The sequence below is a fragment of the Bombus flavifrons genome, chromosome 16 (assembly GCF_040668555.2).
Source record: "Bombus flavifrons isolate JBK064 chromosome 16, iyBomFlav1_principal, whole genome shotgun sequence".
Lineage (NCBI taxonomy): Eukaryota > Metazoa > Arthropoda > Insecta > Hymenoptera > Apidae > Bombus > Bombus flavifrons.
In genome coordinates this window covers 9,322,249-9,338,981 of record NC_138457.1, presented here as the reverse complement: position 1 = coordinate 9,338,981, position 16,733 = coordinate 9,322,249, and the positions used below count along the sequence as shown (strand labels likewise).

Sequence of the window (16,733 nt, the reverse complement as noted above, 5' to 3'; positions counted from 1 at the left end):
TGTTCAGTTCTTCTAATTTTATTTGACAAGTTTGCATATTTAGAATACACATTGATCTAGAATCTAGAATACACATTGATTGACGATGAAAATTATTGCATAATAAGTATAATTATTAACGGAGATTCATTAAACTGCTTATATTGCAGTGGATCGAGATATTATAATATTATCTTTCAGTAAACTTTCTCTCTCCTATGAAAAATTTCTCATAATTAGTACTAATAGGTGAGATGATTAAGGAAGGTGATAAAGTCGAGCAAGATTCTCGAAACTCCATAAATAACGATCGCGTCTGAGATAATAATTATCCAGGCAGAAAGAAATTAAATTACAGTTCACAATTGAATCTTGTTACTTGCTAACTCGATAATTTACAATTATTACAAATTAATCCTAGCAACTCGTGTACTACGTTATACAAAATTTCTTATTCCAAATCTTCCATTTCTCGATTTTTTAATTTCACGTCCATCTAATCGACGAACTCGCAACTTCAAGTGTTTCGAAAATATGTATCTGTCCTGTAAACCAAACGAAAAAGATTTCGAAACATACGTTGTTCACAGGAACGAGGAAGAATTCCTCAATTTAAGAACAAATAAATAGACAAAACGAAACGTTGGAAGGAAGATTGGCAAAATAAAATTCAAAAGGTTTCCCATCGAGAGTTCGATAGTATCGTTTAGCGAGCATCTTGTGTAAAGAAGAGATTGTGGATTTCTCGAGCGATGCGAGGAGAAAGAGAGAAAGAGAAAGACCGACAACTTCCAATCACGAACGCAACCTTTTTGTGCGAGAGGACTTTCCAGCGAAAACTCCCGCGAGAAAATCTATTTTTTCAGGGAACGTTGTCTGCTCCTCGAGGAATCCCTCGAGAGTCGAGTTAAACTACCTGTTTAATTTATTTATGAGCGATTTCTATGCGACCCGTAACTCGTGCTCTTTTACTCCCTTCGTATTATAACGAACAGAAGCTAATTTTTTTAATTCTATTTGTTTGCTCCAAGGGTTTCACCTAATTGCTTTAATCTTCGTATTAATTTACTTGCTCGATTCGATTTTCGTTGTTACTTCGTGTACGAACGAATTAATAAACGATTTGTTGGCAATTGTCATAAATTGATTTGTACGCGTGGAATTCAATTTATTTTCCTGGAAATTCGTTTACCTGCAACTAACCTTGATTTATGGATAATTGCCTTAATAAATTCGCAATGAAGCATTCGGAATCCTCCTAATTGTGTTTGCAGATATGTACACGTTGATGATAAATTCGACGATTGTGTCTCTTGCAACTGAAATATTCTGCCACTTTTAGGAAATCGCAAAATTCCAATTCTTCGATTTTGGAGCAAAGAATTTAGCAAAGTAACGATATCAAGTATCGAGTATCAAGTATCAATGGTATTAGATTACACGCAGGCGAACATACTAAGGAATAAAAGGTGACATCGTGCCGTGTAAAAAATAATAGCAGCTTCGTGAAGTGAAAAAAGTTTGTTGCAATTTAATCAAACGACAGTATCAAGTGAGATAAACAATTATTAGTCGAGTATCAGCAGTAATCATGGTATCGAGTTACACAAAAGTAAATATCATCGATACGAAAAGAAGATACTTCGTAATATAACTAATAATGATATCAAGTGTCAAATTAATTAGCAGTCAAGCGCGAATAGTATTAAATTACACAGTTTCACGCTTACTGCGTCAGAATTAGGAGTTCGTCCATTTCACGTGGCGTGGTAAAATAAATCGTTCCACAGGCATCGAGCAGCATTGGCTATTTTTCACGTTTCGCGGGGGAAATGATGCGAGTATCGAGGATGAAACACGGCCAATCCAAGCTTCTCATACAATCGACAACGACCGATATCGATCGACTTAATTCGTCAATTCCCCTGCAACGTATCGCTAGCGATAAACCATTTGTTTATTCCAAAGATGCTGGCACTTTCCATCGAACGTGTAATTCTAAGAAAAATTCTTTTTATTTTGAACATGAATCTGTGGCAATAAATTAGAATGTTCCAAAGATCCGTAAAATAGGATATCTGTAACTTTTCGGATATCTTTTAGGGTCTTTTAAGTCTTTAAAAGTTGAGAAATTAAAAAAATTTATGCGCATGAGAAATTAAAAAGTTTGGATGTTTTTATTTCCCTGGGAATTTTTTAATTCTTCCAAAATACCATCGTAAGTCAGTATCGATACTAGTATTATAAACAAATAATAATGAAAATATTCGACAAAATGTTCGATGAAAATACCGTGAAAGCCTGTGGGAATATTTTTTACCTTTTCACGGAAACTCTGCACACAAGATTTGACATATTATTTTCTGTTGCATGAAAAACACTGGAATTTTATTTCGAAATACTTAATCCTCCAATTTTTCCCAGCATCTCCCTTTACAAAGTAATCATATCCCGCAATTTTATTCAAAAGAATGGAACATCCATATAATTAGATTATTTAACGTGAACATTGTTCCCGTTACGTGTTATTTTAACAAAGGACGCACTCGTTCATTGTGAAAGCAATACTACCTTGAATACTACACGCGCAATACGAAATATCAACTCGTTAAAGTAACATTTTTGTCTGTAACGCTCCTACCTTTAGAAAGTTCACAATGTTCGTTCTTTTTATCAGAGACACGTGTAACCTTTAGTAAATGCGAATGCTAAGAAAGTTAAATTAAATGAATTTATAGGAATGCATTGTAATTCCATATGGAAAAATAACATTTACATTGTTTGACAAAGTCTAATTGGAAAGTCTAATTAAGAAAAAAATTCCGAACTGTAATTTATTTTCTTTCTAATTTGAAACAGTCGTATTCTTAAATATTTAATAGCCAAACTCTCGTACCAACGTTTTTTAATTTCAGCCGAATGTTTTCATTTTTCTGCCAACAATCTTTCAAACTTAGTTCTACGAATTTCTGTATTCCGCAAATATAAGAAGGAAAGGTTCTTTCATCGTGGCATTTTCCGTGTTTCGCAAATACGCAATGATACACGACAAAGTTTTTAACAAAATTTCGTCATTACGCAGAGTAAATTCGACATAACTGTCGCTCTCACTCATTTAGGGAAATAAAGAATTTCACGAAAAATTGGAGAAATTTTGATAGGCGAGTACAGATTTGCCATCTCGGAGAAAAAAGCTTATCGTTTAGCTGACGTACAAGTGCGGTTGAATTCGTTAATCACATAGACACGGAGCTCGTTAAACGTTCGAATGAATTCTCATTTAACTCTTGCTTTAATTACACGTCCACCGTTTTGCATTAAGTAAAAATGAATCAAAATTGATCAAAGAGAAAGATAAATGTCGTCAAAAACGATGCAGCTGTGTCTTTGAAAAAAGTTTGACGTTTTAAACATTTAAAAATCACGTTGATCTATTATGGTAAACATATTGTCTAAAGTTTATTCAAAGAAAATATTTCGAATAAAATTCGATTCAAAAATCCTTCTAGTATTACACGCTAGAAGCCAAGTATTGTATACTTAAAACGTAAGATCACATTCTACTTAATCTCATGCCATTCTATGGTATAAATATATGTACTACAAAAACGAAACAGAAATTGTATCATATTTTGCAGGAATTATCGAATTAAAAAAATATGTTCGTACTTCTACAATTAGAATAAAATTCAATTGAGAAATTCTTTGAGAATTATACACTGCAAGCTAGTATCGTGTACTTAAGATACTTATGATATGAAATAATGGTTTCTATGTAATCCTTGCGATATGAAATAGTGTTCTCTATCTAGTCCTGTAGAAACGATATCGAACTGATATCACGAGTAGGACGACAGTAGAATGTCCACAATACGATCGACCGACACGAGTGCGTCCTAACTGGCAGAAAGCGGCTATAGCATTTTGCATAATTCAAACTGTAGCCTTTTAGCTCATTGTTCCATTTTCATCCTTTCTTCAGCAACCTTTTACCTGTTTCTTTCCCACCTCGCTCGTTGTTTTAGCCTATTTCCTTTATCAAACATCGTTATACTATAATTTTAAAAAGGATACAGAGGAATTGTCTCGCCTGATCTCTAAAAATACTTTTTTCTACAGATGCAGTCTACCACTTATACCGATTATAGGAGTAGCGAGAAAAATTAGGACTGCTGCTAATTTACTATGCCTGAGAAAGAAACATAGAGGCGAAGTGAAGATTAAAATAAATGACGAAATTTAGGAAAGAAAAGTAGGAAACAGGACACAAAGCGTTCGATAGAAATGTTGTTCGTGAAACTGTGCTCTTAAATAGAATGGAATTTGTAGCGGATGAAACATATACAAATCGTAATCAATTTATTAGAAGAGCAAAAAAGTATAAAATGGGGCAAAATATTTTCAGGAAATATTTTAATAGAACCGTTAACAGGATTCCTCGATTCTATCCGCCATCCCGTTTAACTGAAAATACAAGAGAGACTGCAAAATAAATATTACAAAAAAGGAAAGCAACGCAAAGCTAAGTTCACCGAGCAAACACCGTTCCACAATTGTTAAAATGCTTCTCGACAAAAATAAAAACCTAGCTGCGTATTTCATTAATTCCCCTCTAATTAAAAGAAAACTTTCAAACGAATACAACCTTTTTTCTATTTCGCAAATACTACGAGAAGCTTTTTAAAAGTTTAATCAACGGTAGTTGAAGGGCAGCAGATACGGTATACTGCAGCTTCAACAGTGGCAATTCTTTCGAGTTGCTGGAAATGGAAACCAGTGCCATAGGCTCCCTTAAAATACAAACAACCCTGTGCAGTTCTCTGCAACTAGTTTGTATTTGGTGGAGCAACGAGCACGAATTAGCCCCGGGCGACAGCGTTTTCTGCGTTCAAGGAGATAGTTTGTCCACGTCGCATGGAACTGACTCGTCGAATTACAACATGTCGTAGATACGTTCGAGCCAATTGGCAAATATTCGTCGGTCTTAAAAGCGAAATTAGTGACTTTCACGTGGCTTCCGTTACTCTTCCATGCATGTTGGCTATCTGGCATCCAACGAACGAAATTTTCGAACAGATACGGACGCTCGACTTTGCGCCATGTAAATTCCTCGCGACTTAACATTCCAGGGAAATTATAGTCGACAATTAAATGTAAATTATATTGTTATAAATCGGAATTGGAAATAATTTTCGAGGAAGATTACGGATACGAGTGGTGTATCGAATAATTTCACAGGAAATAAGAATTTGAGATTTTAAAGTAAAATTTTACTTCCAAATCATTGCAACCACCGCAAAACAAAGTATCGCGTTAGGTTTGAATAATCTTGTATCGGTTTTTTCGTTTTGAGCGATTTCAATGGTATTGAAAGCTTCCCCCCTCCCCCTCCCCACGCTCCAGCAAATAATTGAAACGCACGAGAGGCAGAAATGGCTGGAAAGAAGAACAAGATTGCACGCACGATAACTGGATTAAAATACGAATGACGAGAGGAATTCGCGGATCGAGGATCCGCGATTTTTTCGCTTGAAATTGATAATGGGCCGGGGTTTTCCAATGTAGTAAGAGTGGTTGTTTCTTCTCTTTCGATGAAGGAGAAATTAATTGATAAGTTTAAAATGTGATTTCGAAAGGACTCGACTGATAATGCCATGTTTAATTCCTTTGAATTAAATCGCATTTGTTCAATTCGAATTTGTTTGGTATATTACAAGTAAAGATTTCAATTTACGCAGAGAACGATGCGTCTTGATTTCTAGAAATTGTAATAAATTCATTCGCAAGAATCTCTGTGAATCAGATTCTGGAACCATTTAAAGTATTCTAGATAAGAATTTTTTGATAAGAAAAGTAAATGTTTGTCGCAAAGAATTTCGAATGATTTTCGCTGATTTTATATCTTGTCATATTTATTTTTAACATTTCGGTTCTGCCAGTGACTACGAACGTGATTTAAGCCAAATATTATCTTTGCAAAATTTCTCGCATATTATTGTACCGTAAGATAAATTACAAATTCGATAGAACTTCAAATTTTACACTTTTCACGATCCATCGTTTTCACAATCGTCATCGCGTATAAGAATCAATATCGTTCTCACGCATTGCGATATAAATTAATAAATAACGTAAAAGCACTCAATTCCAATTTTACGTTATTATCCCCGAGATAAATTTGAAGGGACCAGTCGCATTGTAACATTATCCATCGTCGAGAGATGCGATCATTTAAAGTTCTGTTGCAAAATTTCCCCAGTCTGTGCAAGGTCATCGGGGATAATCATTTTTCACGTCACGTTTCTTGGCGTAATTCGGGTTTTCGAAATGATACGTGGTGGTTAGTTGGCAAATAATTGTTCGGTCATTTTCTACACAACTATGGACTAAGTATAGAAAGACATATCGAGTTGTATTTAGGAACAGCAGAAACCGGTTTCGTGGCACCGCAGAGTGCTTAGTATCAAATTTGTGAGAGAAGTGAATTATCTTCTCGACTAATAGGCTAATGACTCCATTACCGTGCTTTGACGACACATTCGCTGTTATTTTCGTGCGTGGTAGAAGCAGTTGGCGGTAATCGCCCGCCACAAAATGCGTTTTCCGGTAATTGGAAACGTTTATTCGGTAGACGTGGTTTTAAACGTTATAGCAAAAGAATAGAGCATTTCTAGAAACATTCATTGACAAACAAATGTCAAAAAGGAAGATTTTTCGTTGATTATTAACATCTACAATCCTCTGCAAATCTTTGCAAATCAACAAAATCCACGATTAGCTCTCGAACTTCAGTCACCTGGTATTTTATATTTAAAAAAATAAATTCTACGCTGCATAAAATTATTTCTCTAAAAAGAAATCTACCAGTACATAGCAAGGTTCAGAATGCTCTTCAAACCTCAGCAAACCAGCGAGATCTTAACGTTTTTCCTCGCGTTGGAAGAAAAATTAAAATCTCTGTCGAATGAGAAATTTCAGAAATAAAATCTCGTAATGTCTCTTCCAAAAGAGAAATTAGAAGATCGTCAAGCAACTAAATGCGACCTTCCTCAAACCTAATCGTTCGTCCACGACACATTCCGTCACTGTATTGCGAAAAACGCTAAATAGTAAACCAACGAAGCAATCGATCAACAACAGCAATCGTAGGATGCCCCACTTCCGGCGTTCCCCTTATCAACTGTACACGAATAGCATCGTCTGACCACGATCATCGTATTCTACTGGCTCGTTTGGTCGATACAAGCAGCAAACACGAATCAACGTCCATTAGCACAGATCTGTGACAGATAGATGAAAAAGTTACCATCACGCGAGAGCTCCATTTTTCTCGTCTTTTTTTTTAACTTTTTATCTCTCTCTTTCTACTTTCTTGGACGTACAGCAAAGTGTAAAAACGGCATTTAACAATTAAAGAAACAAGAACCTGCCAGCTTCGTTGCGACTCGCACGCGTCGTTCTCGCTGGTGAATTTTTCATGCACGCAAAGTGTTTCGTATGATATTCTTCGCGATAAATTGTTACTTTTGCTTGGTGTTAATTGTTCTCGGTTAATTCAGTTTCAACGAGATTGACGACGAATAATTTCGTTTTGTATAAGTGATTAGATCGTTCTATGGTCTGTGCAATTAATTTTTATTACCATATTATCTTCCCAAGGTAGATGAAATGTATTTTACGACGGTTAATATTCAATTTTTAATTTTAGATGCGCAATCTCGTAACCGAGTTTCTGAACCGAGGTTCCAGCTACATGAAATTTCATGCACGTGCTTCGTTGTACGAATGCGAACTTTTTAAACAAATACGTTAACTGATCGAACACAACTATGGATCGATTAACTGACAAACGAACGTTCGTCCGTATTCGCAACAAATTCCATGCGTTAAAAATGGAACGCATCGACGTTACGAAGAAACGACATAAACAAAAAGCACAGATGTCTTCGGTTCTATGAACATCGACTCCTATTGTTCCGACGAATAAAAAGAAAAAGCAGAGGGGATAGCTGACAAACAAGGTTTTCAATTGTTTAACAAGCCATTTTCCTGGTTATCATAAATCAATGGTTAACAGACAACATGAATATTGTTCGAGTAAATTTTACTAAGAAACTCTTCAACTATTGGGTTGGCAACTGAGCGATTGCGGATTTTGTCATTAAGCGGTATTGACTTAGTTGCCAACCCAATATATCGTACGTGAATATTCTTCAAATATTTTCCGCTCAAATATGGATGTAATGTATCGTAAATAAATACATTTTACCTAAATATTGTCGAAATATATCTCATTTTCGACAAATTATTAAATGTTTGACGCTACTATACTAATTGTAATATCGTGATAATATGTTTAATTACAATCCATTGAAATATTCTTCGAAGGCATTCGATTATGATATTGCAAATATCAAAATACCGCTGAAGCCTGACATCGAGGACAAAAATATTCGAAGCGAGTCGTCTTGAGCATCGAAAATTTCTCGAATTCCCTAGTCGAGCTGATTAAGACCCTTCTATTTCTGTCGCCAGCGCCCCAAGTGCCACGCTTACTAATTCGTCTCCGCGAACGAAAGAGGAACTCGAGCGAAGAGACGCGCTCGAATGTTGACCCGTGTCGACGTTTTAACGTCGTTGACAGTGGAACGGTAGGCGGCGTCGCGTGGGAACGCGTGAAATGTGGAACGATCGGTGTGAAACGCAACAGCTGCGCGGAAATGTTGAAAAAAACCGATCGAAGCTTCGAACTGCGTTCGCTAGCGATGAAGCGGAGCGAAATCTTGGCAGAGGAGACGGCTTCTGTGCTTTTTCTGGCGCTCGCATGCTCGAGATTTTGGCTGTCTGATTCGAGGGTTGGGCCAAGCGTTTGAGACACTGAACTCGTGTTCTCTAGGGACCTTTTTTTCCTTCCTAGGAAATAACAGGTTGAGGGTTCAGTTTGTATCGGCAAGTATCTGTTACTTGTTGGCTGTCACGAGTGTTCTTCCCTTTCGACAGATATCTAACACTGACTCTCTAGTGACTTTCTTCTTTCCGAAGAATAGGAGTTCGAGTATCTGCTTTGGTCCCGGAAGTTACTTGTTACTTCGACGCGTGACAAATTTTCTAACGGATTAAAAAATCGAAAGTTCGCGGTTTACCAAATGGCGTGACCTTAAAGAACAGCTGTCAAAGGGAAGCGAAATTCAAAAGTGTTGGAAATATTTTTAGAGATCGAGTCACGGGTAGGTACACGTGGAAAAATCGCGAACAACCGCGTGACACCGACAGAACGGTTGCATATTTCTCATTTGTAACATTCTATTTATTAAATTAGAATCTATTAGCAGGGGTTTCGTTGCTCTGATAAATATTCGCTGGAATTGCGACTTTTCAACGGAAACGGGCATCCGTCTGACATGGTTGACATAGAAACGTGATGTGAAAATACGAGAACCCAGGGAATCTCTACTATCTCCTCGAACGCGAAAATGAAAAAAAATCCTGTTATCTTGCGTGTAAAATATGATTAGTTTACTCTCGTGCATAACTAGCTTCTCTCCGCAGATGTCTTTCTCACGTCGAAATTTTTTGCGAAGTAACATTTGTTCATTCTCTTCGTGTAACAACTGAACGCGATCTCGTAGAATTTATTTTAAAGACGTTTATTTTTGTACCATGTATATATTCTTTCGTGAAATACTCGAGTAGGTTAATATAATTATACGTTATTTTCATACTTTCTATACCGTATTGTTTATTATACGTTATATACGTAATAACCTAATATAACAAGCAAATATATTCCAGTAGAATTTATTTCGTATTTTATCGAGTATTCGATTATTTATTTATTTAGAATTCATGTCGCGTCTTACTTAGAACGCGATTATTTATCTATGTAGACTTCACTTGGAATTGAGTTATTCAATTTTATGTTAATCTGTTCTTTCGCGTGGTAATGAGATTCTTACAAAGGTGTCCTTCGTTTAATTTGCTTTTTAAAATGATCATTAGAATGCTGTCAGAGTGCCATGTCTTTTAAATTTCGCAATACTCGCTAAGAATATTATTAGGTGAGTTAGCGCAAATCGTTTGAGCCAGTTCCATGCTCAGATTGGGTTTAAATATTCTTCCAGTTGTACAACAGGCATTAAACGCCAAGCAAAATAGTTTCCGCGTGGAATTGCTTAGATGGATTCACTCGCGAAGAATCGTGCAGCTGTATAAACATGTAACTGGGCCAAAGTACTCTTAAGAATGTGGATTATCAGGTGAAATACGATGGAACGCAGCAACATTTGCTAGCAAACGCATCATACTTTCAAATGACTCTAAACTAATGCAAAAGTCCTGCTGTAAAATATCCACTACTAAGTTAATTAAATATCGTATAAGAGAGTTAATAATCAAAACAAGCGAAACACAAATACTTCAAATATTTCGTTCTATAATTTATAATAATTATTCGATTCTACGGTATTTTAAACGTAGAATATCCTAAACATTCCAACAGAGAGAATTGATCGGACTTGATCTCTAGCACAGTACGACAGGAAACAATAAAAATTCCTATCAACTGAATATTAAAACGATTTGAATTAAGGTGAGTTAAGATTCGTTCGAACGTACCATAAATTCAGCAATTTGAAATTGTTCGTGAAACTTTCATTCTGCTGCGGTCACATTTCCACACTGGTTGATATTAAAGCTCAAAGTGGAACGGAGGTTAGATCCAAACCGAGAAACCTTCAGAATTGGTAACAACGTGGAAGAAACGTGTTTCTTTAGCTCTTTATCATGTATCATGTTTGTACAGCTGGAAAAGCAGTCCGCCTTGTCTATAGCATCGTTAACTGTTGTGTCGGTGTGACGACAGAAAAGGAGAGACGAATAAAGTGGAATACCGGTTGATGGTGGAATGGTATAACAACGAAGGCGACACCAGCTATCTCTTTCAATCCTTTGACGAATGCACTCGTCCCTTGTGTAAGAAGATTTCCACATCGATTTTTTCTCTCCGTTCTACAGCTGCTGTTGCAAGATGTTATCTACTACGAAGGAATCTTACGATCATCTATCAAATGAAAATGCTTTGCTTCGAGAATAAATATGATGCACATGGTACAGTGTCCCATCTTTTTCCGATCAAACGCTATATTCACATGCCACGGTATCCGCTATGGTATATTCATAAGTATACCGATACTTATGTATTTGTGGATTAGGTTGTAACCTTAGTTCAGTTCCTTCTCTGCATTTGTTACGTTGACCTGCAATCTTGATGTTATTTTGGGATAATATCAAGCAATATTTGTTAAAAAAATAACAAATTAATATTTGTTATTTCGTGGATTTATTATGTTGATCTGTAATCCTGATATTATTTTCGCATGATATTAAGCAATATTTGTTAACAAATAATGTTGATAAATTCACCATAAAGACAGGCAAGTGAAATTATTATATCCTATTACATCGTACAGATTACGAGAAATTTTGCGACACCGAGTTTGCAATTTATTTCTGTCCGATCACAGTAGATTCATGAGCTATTATTGAAACAGAAGACTTTCGTGCAGCGCTATATGTGTTTCTTTCGTATTTCTTAACGAATTCAGGGTAGGAATATCCTACGAGCAGACTTTCAACTTGACTGTTGAATTTTAAATTAGCCGACGAATGCGAGTTTTATCTTTTTAAGAAACTGCAATTAATCTTCGGTTTGAAGATGTTTCGTTTGGTTTGAAAATGCGAAACTCTTTCTAAATAAATTTCCACGGTGTTTCCCAGTGTACATTGTCCATTCTAAATCACGTAGTATGTATATTTAGAAATTCTTGAGTTAGATTCAGAATTACAAATTCCTCCCTCACATGGTGAACTCAGTCTACAGTTATTATTCGGAGAAGATTTGGTCTGAGATTAAATTTAAAACTGTTAAAACTTCGACTGCGGCGTTAGAAGCTACTCTGGAGTAACAAATAAAATCGATTTTATTGGAATGTGTTGAAAATTTACCAACGTATTTGTCGCTTAAATTCTCCTAAACTGTTTTAAGTTTGAAGCGAGTAATCGTCAATAGTTTGAGAAGGATGGTTCCTGTTTGGCATTAAAATATTTAAGTGCAACGAACTTGATAATAATTTAAACTGGTATATTTATGAGCTATGAATTGATTGCTTTGAAAGAACGGTAATTTAGATTGACAGGAGCACTAAGTCAAACTGCTGAATTTATTTTCACGAACAGACGTTTATTCCACGCTCTATTTCCACACCCACTTCCGCAAATCATTCGGAGACGATACAAAAAATTTTGAACAGAAAGTAACTGTTTGGCTCAATTTCCTGAAATTAATCTTATATCGATTGTATGGCTGATACGAACGTGTCGTATGTAAGAATATCTGAATAAAAAATAATTTTCCAAATTTTAGTTCAATCCCTAATTCACTATCTATTATTGGTACCTTTTCCAATCACCGATTTCTTGCCACAGTTTTCATTTATCAATTGCTACTTAAATATCGCATCCTAATTAGCATTTAAGTATCTAGCCCTGATTATGATTATGTTATTATGCTTACACGTTCGATTCTAAGTACTCAATATTTTGCCCATTTAGTATGAGACCCTCAACTTGACTCTGTCAAATCAATATCTACCTTCAACGATAAAAACAATCTAATACAACTGAATTTCTATACAAATCATGTATATTGTGGTCATCGCGACTTATAATATTACATTTTTCGATTGTCGATTAAATACGGATCCATTGAAATGTTTAAATCTGCGGTTCACCCGACAAACCATTTCCAATCTCGCAGTATCCAAGTTATTCCAGTTCGTTTCCCAACATTCGCGCGTAAATCCAAAGAAACCCAGCAATCCGTCGAAACTCTATCAAATTACACACAACTGCCATTGCGAACAAACGAACCCAAGTTGGCCACGGAGCGCAGTAAATCGAAAAAGCTGGAAAACTCATCGGCACAGCCGTGGTCACTCTAGAACGCTCTCGGATTATATAGAAGCGTTTAACCTGAAATCCAAACTTCCCGAAATATCGCTAGAACTATTCTATTCCAACTCGCTGGGCTTCCGCGATTTTCTCAAACAACGGCAGCGAAAACACGCGTGAATCCTCAAACGCGTAACTAGAATTTCCATGCATTTATGGGCATCGTGAAAGTTTGAAAGCTCATGGAGTATACATAGTGCGCCGAGATATACAGGATCCCGGTAATCATAACGCAATCGGCGAGAGAGCGATCGTAAAAGAGTGAAGAAAATAAATGGAAAATATGCAAGTAAAGTTAGGGATAAAGAAATACAAAATGTAAATAATAGAAAAATAATGATGTATGTGTGAATATGAAAGTTTAAATAAATAATACACAATGGAAAAGTTAGAATGTAAGTACAAGTTGGTAGAACGAAATATGGAACAAAGCTTTTCATACAGTTTGGAAACTTGCCAATTATACGACGTTCCGTGTGTTTCTTAAATTATAATTAAATGTGTGAATTGATATTGAATTGATATATCAAATACGATAAAACTACGTGACTTTTTAAACTACCAATTTGTATAAATATCCATAGATACTTCTGACTGTAGCGTGTTCAAGAATCGATAATGGAGAGGAAAAAAGCTGGATGGCCCGGGAACTGATAATTCGTCGTAATTCCTAGCGATCGATTCCTTGGTTTACGAGAATCGAACGCGCACTTAACCTCATACGACGACGCGATACGGTAACTGCCGGTACTCCAAAAGATGGGGATCGTTCTTCTGTTGATTTCGTGATAAATCGTCGCGAGAAAGAGCCCTTTGATGGCGTGGAAGCTTTCATAGTGATTTAGGCTCTCTATTCGTAGTGAATTACGCTAACTTTTGCAGCCTTGCTGTCAAATACTCTCAATATGAAATCCAAGACGTTCTGTATGGAAGCTTTCAAGAAATTCTATGTATGGAATTTTGCACTTTTTTGTTTTAACCATTTGTGATTTTTTAAGTAATTCTGAACTGGGAATTTCGACGTAGCAAGTCTTTAGATCTTTTCCCAAGGTCCGTTAGTCTTTCTCCATCCAATCAGAAATCTGATCATATTGAAATTCGCTTGGATTCTTGAAATTTCCCAATCGAAGATCATTTTCCACAAGCACTTTAAATCATCTTATCGAGTTTCAATTAACGTAATCTTGACTTAAATACTTTTCGAAAATTATCTAAACGCGTTGCGAGGAAACATTCATTAGCGCAATGCGAAATTTTTCATGTTTTGAAAGTCTCTCGAAATGATATTTCTCGGTGCAGAAAACGAGCTTTAAAGCACAACGAGAGTGATAGTGTCTTGATGATTCATTACTAGGCTAAGTATATGACGGTTAAAAGTCAAGTGTAGCGGTCTAGTTTTATTTTTAATCCTTGAAATTCCTCGTTTTCTATTTTCCAGTTTATAATTCTCTATTTCTTCTTCTTGAAATTTCTACTTGCTTCTTTACTTTTCCTATCGTCTAATTTCACTTTTGTATTTCTTCCTTCTATTGTATTTCATTTCCTATTCTCTATGATCCTTGCTTTGTTGCACTTCTCTACTTTCATTTGGATGTTTCCTTTCATATTACGTTTTCCTTTTCTGTATCTTCCGTTTCCCGCTTCAATTCTCCATCTGTATATTTTCCATTTGCCATTTTCTTTATTTTCCATTTCCCATTTTCTCCAAATCATGCTACCATTGCTCCATCCTATTTTCATTTCCTATCTTTTCCGTTTCTCGTTTCCCATCCTCCAGCAACGCGACTGCATAAACAACACGTATCATTAACCAGCAACTCTTTCTCTGGACTGCAACAATTTTCGTTTCCACTCTAGTCGAGATCTTCAAATCCCATTACTCCTCTCACCAACCTCTCGAATTAACATCTCCTCTTGAATTAACATCCAGTTACTTCCATTACGTTCAAGATTACTTCTACCTACTGAGTCCAGCCGTTACAATACTCGAATCAAGCTTCTCCATCCAACTGCAAACACAAACCATTTCTCCGGGAAAAAGAGCCACTCAAACCCCGTCAAACTTCCTCAAACACGACCTAACAGCAGTGCCACGATAAATCCTTAAATCCGTGCAATAATTCCCAGCATTTGCCGACTCCAATTCCCTCAAAGGATCACAGAACGTGCCTCGACAATGATCCACAACACCTACAACATCCGTAGCGTCTCAAATTGACCAGTTTCCACGCCAATGAGCCAGTTCAAAGGACTCTTCCTCTTCGTAAAATAGTTTGTCTCACCTCCAACTTGTTTTAAATCTTCCTAAGTAGCCTCGGCGGAGAGGAGAAAGTCGAAAGTCCGAGATGACAAGCGCAGAAATTCCTTTTGATCGAGAAACAAGGATCAGATGACACGGAATGTCTCATTGCCGCGCGCGAGCAATGATTCACGGCGCGAAACGATCTTTGGATCAGCCACGCTGGTCCGGTCGAGGTCGCGCGTGCTGTCGCACTGAGTGAGCGTCGTCGAGCTACTCTCCTGCGAACCCAGACCACCGCTGTGAGCATGCTCTCTCTCTCGCTCTCTCTGTCTCTCTCTCCTTCTCGCTCGCTCGACACCGCGCTCTTCCGCTCGGAGTAGCGGCCACTGTCGGCCAAGCGACACGCGTTTCCTTTGGTACTGACTTATGATAGGAAGTTTGGCTAAAAGGATGGACACACGAGCGTGGAACTGGCGAAGTTATGCAGAGGATGATGGATGAAGCTTGAAACGTGAAATGGAATCTCCAAGTTGCTGATAGACGTGTCATTGTGTTGTTTAGGAGATGACGTCCAGGTTCCTATGGCTTGAGATTCGGTCCGAGAAAAATGATTTTAGGGCTGTTGACGGAGTGTAAGACTCGTGTTTCCCATCAAACAGCAGCCAAACGAAGAATACCACCGAAGAATGGGGCTTTGAAGTTGGATAGGATGGCAATGTGTACATAGGCGTTATCGTGTTGTTTAGAAAAGGACGTCCAGGTCTCCATGGTTTGAGATTTGGACCAGGAAGCCCGATTTTAAGGCTTGGGCCTGTGCTTTTGATGAATGGATCCGAATATAGGCTAACGCGAGAAATGGGATTTTATGTTTGGGTAGTTGAGAAGCGGATGCTCTGTTTTTGTTGCAAGTGAGTTGGAACGAGGTTAGCACAAAGCTGCAGGTATTTTCGCGTGACTTCCAAGACATCCAGGTTTCGAAGTTCAAGATTTGTAATTTGGTAGAGGAGGTGAGATTAAGGAGCGCGAGACTTGTATTTTTGACAAAGGTGAATTCGAGCGAAGAATAGCTTCGAATGGATGAAATTTGGAAAGAGATATAGAATTTCGGATTAGAGTAGTTGAAAACCGATCCTTTGTCTTTGATGACGGTACGCAGTATGCGTGATTGAATTCCTTCATATAAATAGAAGTTCCAGAAAAGGAAACGTTCTTTTCCTCAAGGAGTTTTACAAAACAGAAAAGTTCTTTTTTCCCATAAACTGGAAAAAAGGAACTGTAGTCACATTCTCCTCTTCTGCTTTCAACGAGCAAAACTATGATGCTCGTAGACCCGAGGGACGTTTAATCTCGCGAGGAAACGAGATTTAGGAGCGGTCAGATCGCTGGTCTTTCCTGGATCGAAGCTGCTTTTATGACAAGCAAGGAAAGAGAGCGGCGATTGTCGCTTTTATTTGGTCGATGTGGTTGAAACGACCTGGTCCGTTCCTTGGTACCTTGCGGCTGT

The 16,733-nt window shown here is 37.1% G+C and overlaps 1 protein-coding gene across 10 annotated transcripts in view; it reads right to left on the bottom strand.

Moving 5' to 3' along the window:
- The window catches only part of dnc (phosphodiesterase dunce), a 352,460-nt gene that overhangs the window by 159,698 nt on the left and 176,029 nt on the right, over positions 1 to 16,733 (bottom strand). For 5 of the 10 annotated variants that reach the window (XM_069129688.1, XM_069129689.1, XM_069129690.1 and 2 more), the window contains exon 1: positions 15,270 to 15,477. The exons of the other annotated variants lie outside the window; for them this stretch is intronic. The gene's annotated coding sequence lies outside the window, so the exon portion shown is untranslated. Of the gene's footprint in view, positions 1 to 15,269; positions 15,478 to 16,733 lie in introns of those variants that run through there. 10 annotated transcript variants of the gene reach the window in all.